Source organism: Convolutriloba macropyga, chromosome 14, assembly GCF_964194025.1.
Source record: "Convolutriloba macropyga chromosome 14, txConMacr16.3, whole genome shotgun sequence".
Lineage (NCBI taxonomy): Eukaryota > Metazoa > Xenacoelomorpha > Acoela > Convolutidae > Convolutriloba > Convolutriloba macropyga.
The window spans coordinates 28,276,136-28,289,689 of record NC_134481.1 but is presented as its reverse complement, the minus strand read 5'-3'; the positions used below and the strand labels follow the sequence as shown (position 1 = coordinate 28,289,689).

Below are 13,554 nucleotides of genomic sequence, written 5' to 3'. Positions count from 1 at the left end.
GTATTATAATATATGAAAATTATTCAGTGGACTGCAGCCATTAAAATATGGTGTATTGCACGGTGTCGAACTTGTAAAATGAGAATAATACATCCAATAAGTTTTGAGATAGTGGTATTTTATTAAGTTGTCCCTGGTGAGCCGTTGGGCGCGGTCTCGCCCAGTGCATGAGAGGCTTGTCTATGGACAACGGTCCGCCGAGGCTCGCATTCTGCATGAATGATGTATTTTGTTGCTTTGATGCACTGGAAAACATTTATGAAATTCAAATACTACGCAGTTTCTTGATCGCAAATTTTAACCAATTTTAAATTCAGAAAGATTGTATAACTATAACATAAATTACAAGTTATGTTTATGTCGGCTTACTTTAACATTGGCTTAATTTGTGTTCACAGGATTGAACAGTCTCTTTATTTTCTTTTCCCGAATTGCGATCAAAGCTGTTTGCCTAAGTCGTCATGAAAAATTTAAGCTGATATTGGACTGACTGTGGTTCATATAGCTTATGAGGTGCTAGAAGCGGTGGCCGCCGTATTGGCCGACAGGGCGTTTAGCCGACAACCGAAAATTGAGAAATTTAACCGACAATTTGAGTAAAATGAGCATTAAAACTTTTTCTAAAGCTGTGATTGGCCAATTTAAAACACTATTTCGTAAGCGGACAAATATACCGCAGTTTTTTCATCAACTAGTGCAACGAAGGTCTATCCGTGGTCGCACCCTATTTTACCGCATCTGGCCATGCCTCGCCGGCTATGGCTATGCCTCAGCGGCCCCTGGGACTTGATATGAACCTATCACAACCGAACTACTGATTTATGAACCAATTATGGACTTTTATTACAAATTATGATAAAACTGTCGGCTAAACTTCTCATTTTTTAGTTGTCGGCTAAACGCCTTGTCGGCCAATTTTCCTAGCACCGCTAGGAGCATTTGCTTACAAGGGTCGTACATAGAGGGAAAATGAGAAATTTAGCCAACCGCTAATTCTGATTGGTCGAGAAATGTGATGGCGGTTAAAATATCACTAGCTCGTCCAACCATATTACAATTGGTGTGCGGTCGGGTTGTCGGTTTATATTTTCATTTCTTGGTCGGCCATTTCGGAGATCACCACTTTATAAGAGGCAAGATTATTAAATTTTTCTTTATCATTATAGAACGGAGGAAAATCATGGACGGTCATATTTTATTTTGGGAAAAAGAGCTCCAAACAATCAAAAATCAAAATATTCACAATCATTCTAAAAGTAAGCAAAACTTCAAAATTTTTGCCATTTAAAAAACTAAAACTGAGAAATCAAGAATACCAAATTGACTTAACATTATTGAGTGAGTGCATGAGAACTGAATGTCAATTACCGATCAAACTGGAACATGAGGTCAATTTTGTTTCATCATCAAAGACTCTCGACCAGTCTTTTATCATTCCAGAACAACAAAGAACATCGCATAGTTCAAATTCAAACTTCCATTTAAATATTGTGTTCGGGTAAATATTTTTGTCTTGTTATGTTTAGTTGATGACTTTTGTACTGGATACTCTAACTGATCAAAGATCAAACGCTTGTGCTGAAACACTTCGACCTTATTGAATAAATTCAGGATTCCAGATTATTTAAAAGGTAACCGTTGACCTCATTTTTTCACCTGTTTTTATTACAGAAAAAACCCCTTACAATTGTAGGAGAACAAATTGAGGCGGTCGATCGGATTTTAGAATTTCCAAAGCTGTGTTCACTAAAATTTTTTGCAAATATCAGGCAAAAATTTGACAATGAAAAACTAAGTGATGTAGTTCTAAGTTAATTTTTTCCAGAAAGCATTAGATCCTTGAAGGCTCTGACTTTTTTGAGGGTAAAACAACAAACAGGTAAATAAGATTGAATTAAAATATCGCCTGGTTATATTCATCAGAGAAGTCAATCTTTTAAACCAAATTATTGCTGAAAGCAGTTAACATAGGTATTGGAAAGTTTACGTGAAATGCCAACCACATTTAGAGGAAATTTTGTTTCATTGAGCAGTTTCTATTTGAGATAAGCCAATGGAACCCATAGATAAATTGATATTAAGTTTCTTGGAAAAATGAAAGTTAAGTAAATGTAACCAGATTTACTTAATTTTCTTTTTCCAAGGAAATTAATGGTTTTAATTTAATAATGTTTGACCAATTCTGTAAACATTTACACTGCCGACAAATCAACTAAATTGTAATGAGAGGAATTTAAAGCGAGAAGGAATACATATTTTTTTCTCTAATATCTAAAAACCAAGGCCAAAGGGATCAAATTTATATTAAGGTTATAAGATTTGAGATTCAGGTTTTTGTTCATTACGACGCAGAGGTATACCCAATTCGTCACGGGCAGATATGCCCTATTCGTGTATCTTGTGTTCGTTTTTACCATGTTAATACATTGAAAATGGAACAATATTGCGGTAAATAGCTACTTAAGCAGAAACCGGCAAAATGGAAGGAAAATTAGCAACCCGTATTCGCAAAAGTGTCCTAGTCCTAGCCGCGAAATACAAGTACAAACTTTATAACCTTTCGCACGGCTTGTATCACGCATCTGCTTCATTTATGTATCGATTTTTCGCACGCAATGTTGCTCGATTTTGCATATAATCCGCAATTAAGCCTAAGTTAGTTACTACTTATTTAAATAAGCCTAAATTATTACTACCAGTACTGCTTTATTACTACGTTATTACCACTTATAGTATTTTATTACTACTTGATACTACTTATTAGTACTATTTATTACTACTAATTAAAATCGGCCAGTCCCAAATTGATATACAAAGCCTTTGATGTGCAAGGGATTTTTCGGAAAAATAATCAGTTTTTGTGATGGCATGTACTTAAAGCACTTTAAAGCTTTGACAGCTTCAATTGAATCTTTATTAAAGTGCTTATTGCAGGCTCAAAATGCGCGCGAATAATAGATACCTAAATTGAGCGGAAACGTGCTTTAAAAACTTGTAACCTACTTTTCGTTCCGAATGTTCTTTTGGCAAAATTGGCGGAACCCCTTTTACGAAAAGTAAGACACAAAGGACGTCTCCTAATTTTGTTCATTGTATGTATCTAATTTTTGAGCCAATTTTAGTAAGGCGGAAATTTTGGGGTATACCTCTGCTTCGTAATGTTGCGTTACCAATTGCTTAGAAAATTTTTTGAAAATCTGGAATAGATTTTGATATCCAAAATATCTAAAAAGATGAAGAAAGTTCTGGCTGATAACATGAACTCTTTGAACTCTTTCCCTAAATTATAGTAAAATAATTACCATTCCAAAAGTATTTTAAAAAACATAAATACTAATATTATAAACAAAAATACGAATAATAATAATAACATTAATAATAATAATAATAATAATAATAATAATAATAATAATAATAATAATAATAATAATAATAATAATAATAATAATAATAAAAACAATAACAATGATAAAAAATAATAATAACAATGCTAATGACAATAAAAAAAATAAAATATCAATAACAATATTGAAAAAATTTAAAATCGAAATTAAACCAAATTTGGTTCCTACCAACTAAGTCAGCCTTGTTGCGGGATATGTGAGTCTTATTATTAATGACTAAATTTGCATGTTCGATATAAACAAATCTTTGACGAGATCCTCTTCGAGGTGTTCTAGCTTTGCGTGTGATCCGAGTTCTCGGAGTCTACTATAGAATGTCTCCAGTGATTCGTTACTCTGTTGAAGGGCTCGAAAGAACTGGAATCTGTCAAAAGTTAGGTTCCTAGGTCGAGTAAATGTTAACGAAAGTTCATGTACCAACTCGTTGGTTGTACAGCGCTCTATCCTTTTATGTGGGTTTCTTTGGTGGTAGGTTCTGCAACCCTCTGTGCCCAACGAAAGGTAGATCAGACTTTTGACCTTTAGGTCTGCTTCGTCCCAGGGAGTGCGATCTATCATAGGTCCCTTGTATTCTATCTGCTTACATTTGTTCTCCCAATCTACCTTCCTTTTTTCGTTTCTTTGCTCCCTCTGGCGTTCTTCATCATCTGTTTCGCCTTCAAACAGGTCTTCGTAGGTTGGTAGCGTTGGGTAGAACAATTCTGCTCTTGTTGGCTTTAGTCTTAGTAGTTTGTCTACTATAAGATTGTCTCTGGCCATGATGGCCATTTTGAGGGTCCCGAACCAGGTGCTGCATTCGGAGGGTGGGTTCGCGCCTGATTCCCAGAAAACCGGTGTTCCTAGGGGTGTTTTATGCGTTGCTGACTGCGCCATATAATCCGGTAGTTCAGTCTGTAATGCTGAAGTTCCGTATGGAGTATAACTTGTAATTACGCTTTGCGTCTTGTGTGATAAGTCTCCACGTGGAGTAAGGCTAATGCTTACTTCAGATCTATTAATTATTCCCGGTGACCTGGTCTCCGTGGGGAGTTGTTCTATCGATGGATACGAAATCTCTATTTTGGAATCTATTATAGTTGTGAACAACTATGCTATATGAACTTGCTGAATATCTAGGTAAAAGAATTCACGCTTTAACACTTCAATTGTCTGGCCAAGAGCACGACCGTTTCTTAGCGTGTTTATTTTCGTCTGCAATAACTTTATAGTGTGACTCATTGTCACTTTGCGTGACCTGTCTAGCAGGCGTTGAAATGAACGTTAACAACTCTTTCTCCGTTGGGAGATTATGAATATGTACAGTGCATTAGTTATATAACTTATGATATATCAGAGTTTATAAATTAATACTTTTAAAACTTAGTTTCGATACTACTGAGCAGTCTCTGTATGTCACATACCCCTCCACGATAAAATTTCATGGCTATGGATTTTTACTTAGTTCGATGATGTCTTCTTCGTTAAGATCTGAGATTGAGTCAGACCGTATTGATGATTGGGGTGTGCGGTAGATTGACGAATTGGGTGGACTTTTGATGGGGTCTGTTTGGCTGTTTTGTTGTAATGATGTTCCCTGTGTGTCTTGGGTATTGTCCGTTTTGTTTTCCGGTTCCACTTGGAGTGCTGCTTTCGATGACTTTGGAACTATTTGATCGCAATCCATGTTTGAGTTGTTTTGAGATGAATTGGATAAGTCCGAGTATATTATCTCTGGTTTCTTGATCGAGATAATAGCGCTATAATCAATTTGCGACTGGTCTGCTTGGGATGTGTCTGTAGGACTGTTGATGTTTGATTTGATCTTTTTCATTGCATTGTCTATGCGTTTGGTGCTTCGGGATAAGTCGTCGTGGATAGTTCCGAATACGTTTAGTTCTCTGCATGGAGCTGGTGTTGTGCTACTGGTGATGGGTGGACTTTCGGGACTTGTTACCATGAAATCCGAGGGCTCGTTACTGGTATGTATCACGTGTTGTGGTTGTCCTGGTTCTTCGGAATCAATTAGGTGTGTTTGGATGCTGTTCGGTGGTGGTACGTCAACATTGAATATGAGGAAAGATCTGTTGGAGACTTCTGATTCGTCCTGTGATTGTTGTGTTTGGTTACGGCTTGTAGATGGTTGCACTTGTGACAGATTTGCTGATTCAAATAGGGCAGCTTGTTGTGCTTTATAGTTGAAGCTTAGTTTCGGTGTGCTTTGTTTGAGCTTCTTTTTCGTAGTCCCGTTAAGAGTTTTATGAGTGTGGGGTTTGTGTTCTTGTTGTCGACGTTGGTTTTTGGTGGCGAGTTTGACTAGCTTGTCTTTGGACCACTTTGTTTCAACTTTTGCTTTCCGATTGGGAGTTGTTTTCTTCGTTGGGGCTTGTTTTGGTTTCAGTTCCGCTGACTGTTGTTGTTGTGTGTGAGATGACGATGGTCCTTGGAGGAAGCTTGTTCTCGCTGTAGTTTTGGCTGCTTTTTCTTCTTCTAAACAGAACTTACGTGTTTTTTCTTGGTTTCTTTTATATTCCCCTACGGTTTTACATGCTACCATAAGAACTAAGCGGGGTTTTGGTTCCGGTGGAGGAATTGGTTTTGTTTCAGTAGCTATTGCTATATCGTTTTTTCTTATTACTGTGTTTTTTCTTCTTGGTGTGTCTATAGTTATCGTATGTGGAGATTAGCCTGTTATGGTACCGTCTGGTATAATGTTCCATTGGGGTGCCAGCGTTGGTCTTGGTTCCTTAGTTTTTCGCATGATTGTTTTTCGTGCTACATTTTTCTTATTATAAATTATTTTCGTGGTTTTGTCTCCGATGGAGAAGTGAAGTTCGGAAGGTGATATCTTACGTGGTTTCGTTAGCGAGAGCGGTATGTTCTCAGAATCATCCGAGTCTATCTCCAAAGGAGTTGTGACCGGGGGAGGGCATGAGGAGTATTGAATGTCTAGTTCTTCCTCTGATAGACCGTCTCGCCTCCACATCTCTTCTTGAGTCAGTACGTTGTGTTGGAGCAACTTCTTGTCTAAACAGCGCAATTTGAGTTTGTTGTAATTCAGGTTTTTTGAAGATGGTTTGCTTAGTATATTCGACAATTCGGTGTTTGGTTTCCTACCGAAGTGTGCTTCGAATGGTGTTGTTTTTGATGTTCTATTAGAAATTAGTCTAATGTTTTCTATTATATTTGCTAATCTAGAGCTCAATGTTTCGTTACTCCATTCGGGGTCTATGTCGAGTACAGCTAGTCTGCGTTTTATTGTTTGAATTAAGCGTTCGACCATGCCTGTGCCTCTGTGATCTCCAGCTGGAGCCAAGATTAGTTTTATGTTTTTGTTTTTACAAAATATTTCAAATTCTTTTGCTTTGAATGCTTGGGCTTGGTCGCATCTTATTGACCGTGGTATTTCGTGTTGTTTACAATACCTCTCTAAATAGTCTATTGCTGTTTCAATATCGCAATTATGAAATTATTCTGCATGAGGATATCTAGATAGTCGGTCTACTGTTAGTTGGCTAGTCCTCTCTCTCTATGTTGACGGCGAAGTTGAGGACTTGTTGGGCCGTTCTTACTTCCGATAACAACTCCATTTGGATGTTGGAACTTTGCATGTTCGATATGAACAAATCTTTGACTAGATCCTCTTCGAGGTGTTCTAGCTTTGCGTGTGATCTGAGTTCTCCGAGTCTACTATAGAATGTCTCCAGTGATTCGTTACTCTGTGGGAGGGCTCGAAAGAACTGGAATCTGTCAAAAGTTAGGTTCCTAGGTCGAGCAAATGTTAACGAAAGTTCATGTACCAACTCGTTGGCTGTACAGCGCTCTATCCTTGTATGTGGGTTTCTTTGGTGGTAGGTTCTGCAACCCTCTGTGCCAAACGAAAGTTAGATAAGACTTTTGACCTTTAGGTCTGCTTCGTCCCAGGGAGTGCGATCTATCATAGGTCCCTTGTATTCTATCTGCTTACATTCGTTCTCCCAATCTACCTTCCTTTTTTCGTTTCTTTGCTCACTCTGGCGTTCGTCATCTTCTGTTTCGCCTTCAAACGGGTCTCCGTAGGTTGGTAGCGTTGGGTAGAACAATTCTGCTCTTGTTGGCTTTAGTCTTAGTAGTTTGTCTACTATAAGATTGTCTCTGGCCATGGTGGTCATTTTGAGGGTCCCGAACCAGGTGCTCCATTCGGAGGGTGGGTTCGCGCCTGATTCCCGGAAAACCGGTATTCCTAGTGGTGTTTTAGGCGTTGCTGACTGCGCCATATAATCCGGTAGTTCAGTCTGTAATGCTGAAGTTCCGTATGGAGTATAACTTGTAATTACGCTTTGCGTATTGTGTGATAAGTCTCCACGTGGAGTAAGGCTAATGCTTACTTCTGATCTATTAATTATTCCCGGTGACCTGGTCTCCGTGGGGAGTTGTTCTATCGATGGATACGAGATCCCTATTTTGGAATCTATTATAGTTGTGAACAACTATGCTATATGAACTTGCTGAATATCTAGGTAAAAGAATTCACGCTTTAACACTTCAATTGTCTGGCCACGAACACGACCGTTTCTTAGCGTGTTTATTTTCGTCTGCAATAACTTTATAGTGTGACTCATTGTCACTTTGCGTGACCTGTCTAGCAGGCGTTGAAATGAACGTTAACAACTCTTTCTCCGTTGGGAGATTATGAATATGTACAGTGCATTAGTTATATAACATATGATATATCAGAGTTTATAAATTAATACTTTTAAAACTTGGTTTCGATACTACTGAGCAGTCTCTGTATGTCAATAATAATAATAGTAATAATAATAATAATAATAATAATTAATAATAATAATAATAATAATAATAATAATAATAATAATAATAATAATAATAATAATAATAATAATAATAATAATAATAATAATAATAATAATAATAATAATAATAATAAAAGTAATAATAATAATAATAATAATAATAATAATAATAATAATAATAATAATAATAATAATAATAATAATAATAATAATAATAATAATAATAATAATAATAATAATAATAATAATAATAATAATAATAATAATAATAATAATAATAATAATACTAATAATAATAATAATAATAATAATAATAATAATAATAATAATAATAATAATAATAATAATAATAATAAGAGTAATAATAATAATAATAAGAATAATAATTACCATAATAAAATTAATAATAAGAATAGTAATCATTATAGTGATATTAATAAATAAAATAATAATAATAATAATAATAATAATAATAATAATAATAATAATAATAATAATAATAATAATAAAAATAATAATAATAATAATAATAATAATAATAATAATAATGATAATAATAATAATAATAATAATAATAAAAACAATAACAATGATAAAAAAATAATAACAATGCTAATGACAATTAAAAAAATAATATATCAATAACAATATTAAAAAAATTTAAAATCGAAATTAAACCAAATTTGGTTCCTACCAACTAAGTCAGCCTTGTTGCGGGATATGTGAGTCTTATTATTAATGACTAAATTTAATTTTTTGAATCTGGTAAAAGTGACCATCCATATTGATAAAGTATATATCGTAACTTTAACGTCGAATCGTTTGGAAAGTTCGCAATTCCCCCTTGATGGTTTTCAGATGGTTCACGCGAGTAGAAAACAATTTTGCCATTCCAGTTTCATGCTCTATTTTCAGTACTATTGAACAGTCTCTGTATGTCAATAATAATAATAGTAATAATAATAATAATAATAATAATAATAATAATAATAATAATAATAATAATAATAATAATAATAATAATAATAATAATAATAATAATAATAATAATAATAATAATAATAATAATAATAATAATAATAATAATAATAATAGTAATAATAATAATAATAATAGTAATAATAATAATAATAATAATAATAATAATAATAATAATAATAATAATAATAATAATAATAATAATAATAATAATAATAATAATAATAATAATAATAATAATAGTAATAATAATAATAAGAAGAATAATAATTACCATAATAAAATTAATAATAAGAATTATTAATAATCATTATATTATTAATATCACTATATTAATAATAATCATTATAGTGATATTAATAAATAAAATAATAATAATAATAATAATAATAATAATAATAATATTAATAAAAATAATAATAATAATAATAATAATAATAATAATAATAATAATAGTAATAATGATAATAATAATAATAATAATAATAATAATAATAAAAACAATAACAATGATAAAAAAATAATAACAATGCTAATGACAATTAAAAAAATAATATATCAATAACAATATTAAAAAAATTTAAAATCGAAATTAAACCAAATTTGGTTCCTACCAACTAAGTCAGCCTTGTTGCGGGATATGTGAGTCTTATTATTAATGACTAAATTTAATTTTTTGAATCTGGTAAAAGTGACCATCCATATTGATAAAGTATATATCGTAACTTTAACGTCGAATCGTTTGGAAAGTTCGCAATTCCCCCTTGATGGTTTTCAGATGGTTCACGCGAGTAGAAAACAATTTTGCCATTCCAGTTTCATGCTCTATTTTCGGCTGGGCAAACATACCTCGTCATTCACCATTTTGTGACATCACTTTTGGATTTTCGAGTACTGGTCAGCTTTCATTGGCGTTTGAATGTTGATTATTCTATTTAAATATACGATGTCTGCGTGAGAGGATTAATTGGAATGAAATTAACAGCAGACTAAGTGTTTGCAAGTTTTGCATTATCTTATCCATCGCTGAAATGATTTGCCGAGCGTACCGATTTGGCACAAACCCGTCGCAGTTTCTCCTTTTTTTGAAAACATGTCTGCAAACCAGATTAATGTTCGATCCCGTAAATAAGATCGATAGTACCGATACTACGCAGCTTTTAATCAAATTAGTGTTCAGTTGCTTTGACGCTGAGCACGGAATGGTTGTTTTCAGATGTGCTTCTTTTTGATTTCCTTTAATTATATCAGGATCTAAATATCACAAGACAGATGACAGGAAGGATAAATTTTGATGTCTTCAATTTCACAACCTACTGTTTTTGTTGCCTGGTAGGACGAGCTCTCATACTTTTTCAGTTTTGGTAAACTTAATTGAATGCATTTGAATTTGGTGAGGTTCAAGTTAAGGACACTCTCTTTGCTTCTTTTGATTGCACGACAATGTCAGTATGAAAATCACCGCTCATACAAACTTCGTGTCATCTGCCTGCTGAAAGCAGTTTTAAACAAAAAAAAAACAAGCGAGTCATTGATGTGAGTGTAACCTGGAAACAAAAACACTGAAAAAAGTGATCGGTGTGAGCTAGCGCTATATATCGGACTGAATTTTTTTTCGTTCTACGTTACTACTTGTTGTTCCTAATTGAATAAATATGAAGCAAAAAGTTTTCTAGAATGAGTTGTCGAACCAACATTGACACACTTGTGCAAGAATTATGTTGATTTTATGTCGTATTGTTTTGAAATACTTTCGAAGGTTTTAGCGTTACTAATAAAAACACTTGACGGAAGTTATATTGCTTCTAAAACTGTATAAAGATTATCGCAATAGGATAGAGGTTGGGTCATAGTCCATTTTCCTTTTTTTCAAACCATGTTTTTGCCGTATAATTGACTGAATATGCTCAAACAAAAGTGACAAAGAATGAGCATTAGTTATAAAGGGGTTTACTTCTTATTGGGTTCCACTATTGACGTGCCGACGCAATTTTATTCCTTTTTAGACTTTTTGTAAGCTTACAATTGCTTATACAGCTTCGGGAAACCAAAAAAAATATATAGGTCTGGGAATCAGCGATTCAATGGTTTTGGACTTAATTCGCCGCAGTCCTATTAACCGCTCTTATCCTGATTGATCTCATATTCATCTAACTTTTAGTTAAATATCGTAAAACCCCGAAAAATAAGGGTTTTGTTGGGATCGGTATACAAAAATTTGCGTTACCTTTAATGTACACAGACAAAAAACTCCATGAATCTTCCTACTCTTTCCGTATACAATAAAGCGTGCTCTACCTTGTATTTTTTTGTATCAAGAACTGCTGGTATTCTGCTTACATTCCTCATTAGTTTGTACGCTTTAGCTGACAGCCATGTTTTGCTAGAAACAATGAATTTTTTTGCTTTGCTTAATGACAATTATGATTGATTTTCAAAACAATTTCTTTCTCTCTGTCAAATTTTTCTCCAGCTGTTATCCGTTTGTTTTCAAAATGAACACATATAAATGACATTTAAAAAGAGATTTTTTTCCTCACGGTGGTAGCTGATTGGGTTTTAGCTTTGCAATCAGGTTTCAATTATGCATTAAAATGATGCTGGATGTCGTCGGGTGAGCCGTTTGAATATAAAGGCAAAAAAGGATTCATAAACTGTTGCCAAATCTGTTTGTTAAAATTTATTCCAGCCAAATCTCAAAAATGTGCTGGTTGAACTGTCTGAATACCCTAGTCGAGACCTGGAAATATTAAAAGACCGTCCTCGACAGATTTAAGGTATGAAAAGACTGTCCCCGACAGATATTGGGTAAGAAAAGAATTTGTCTGGACCTAATATGATGTCCTGTACTTTGGCTGGAACTAAAACATACGTCCTGGAATATGGCTGAACAATAAAGGTGTTCTGTATTTTGGCTGGAAAACAAAGGTGTTCTGGAATTTGGCTGGACAAAAAAAATAACCTGGAATTACTATCGTGACCGTTATAATGACTTGTTTTCAATTTTTTTCAAAGTTAAGGACATGTAGCGCACTTGGTTAGGCATTGCGTAAGATTGGAGAAGGTCATGAGATTGAACCCGCATGGCGTCGGAACTTTTTAGTTGACCTCATATTTGCATATGAAAAGAATTTGGCTGGACTTATGGAAAGAATTAGCCTCGAATTTAACTAGGGTCCTCGACCGTGTAATTTAATTCAATATTTACCCCCTACCTGGAGTTAATAGGTCTTTTCATAAATTCCAGGTCTCGATTAGGGTAGAAACATCAGCTACAAACGCTTTATGATCTGAAAAACAATGAAACAAATTACATATCTTGAAACCAATTGAGCAGATAAATTCCCAATGGCAATTGCTGGACAGAGATCTTCAGTCATTTTAATATTTTTAATGTCATCGTTTAGAGCAAAACAGATTGGTCCATGGAGAGATAATTTTTCATAAATCTCCTTTCCGATTTCTTTTATTTAGGGAAGCAATGTTTCCGCGCTTATTCAAATTACATTGTTTAATGGTTGACTGTATGAGGTTATTGAAACGAGAGGGATCTGTTCAAGCACTAATATGAAAGCATTTATAAAATCCGTCTTCGTTTTCGTATCAAATTCCGTAGTGTTATCAGAATGCTTTTTCGAACAATAACAACAACTCCGTGTGGCCCTGTTACCAATCAGATCTTGCTTGAATTGTTGTCATGAATGATTTGATCTTTTTCGAGGCTTGTATCCAACCACGTTTTAGATAAACAGAAGATTTCAGCGTCCAATTGCATGGCAAGCGTATCTAGTTTTTTTGCATCGATTTATGTTCTGAACTGATTGATAATTCCGAAAGCTTAAATGTATGTTTCTACTTCCTTTTAATCATTGCGACGGTTGTTTGCTTGAATAAAAACTGATGGCTTTGGTCTACTGATAATTTTATGTCTTCTATAATCAGGTTTTTTTTACAACAGTATAGCGGGTTTATTTTGAACTCTGAGTTGTTTAATCTAAAAACTGAGCAAACTTGAAACAAGATTCTAGTAGTTCTTATTCTCTCTCCTCTTCTTATAAGTCAGAACATTAATAAACTTAATGCAATTTGTCTTGACGCAAAAAAGTTAGAGGTGACTTAATATTTCCTAGTCAAATTTTTCTAGAAAAAGTCACATGAAATTTTCACGAAGGATAGACCTATTTGTGTGCCATTTTACAAAAGTGTTTTTGCCTTGAAAAAAGGAACACTTTATTTATCCAAAAAACAAAGTCAAGAGGTAACATTATCAATGGTAGTGTAGGGTAATATAATAATAGCTTTATAGATAAAAATACAGGTGGGTCAGCAACAGAAAGTATTAATTAATGTTGCAATGCACTAGAGAAGGATCAAAGAAAACGCACATCACGCCAAGAAACAAC

The 13,554-nt window shown here is 33.8% G+C and overlaps 2 protein-coding genes across 2 annotated transcripts in view; both read left to right on the top strand.

Moving 5' to 3' along the window:
- Positions 1-13,554, top strand: part of LOC142353006 (nuclear envelope integral membrane protein 1a-like) — a 501,744-nt gene that overhangs the window by 201,680 nt on the left and 286,510 nt on the right. The gene's annotated exons all lie outside the window — the stretch shown is intronic.
- The window catches only part of LOC142353042 (uncharacterized), a 39,541-nt gene continuing 27,463 nt past the window's right edge, over positions 1,477-13,554 (top strand). The window contains exon 1 of the mRNA XM_075405231.1: positions 1,477-1,631. The gene's annotated coding sequence lies outside the window, so the exon portion shown is untranslated. The remainder of the gene's footprint in view (positions 1,632-13,554) is intronic.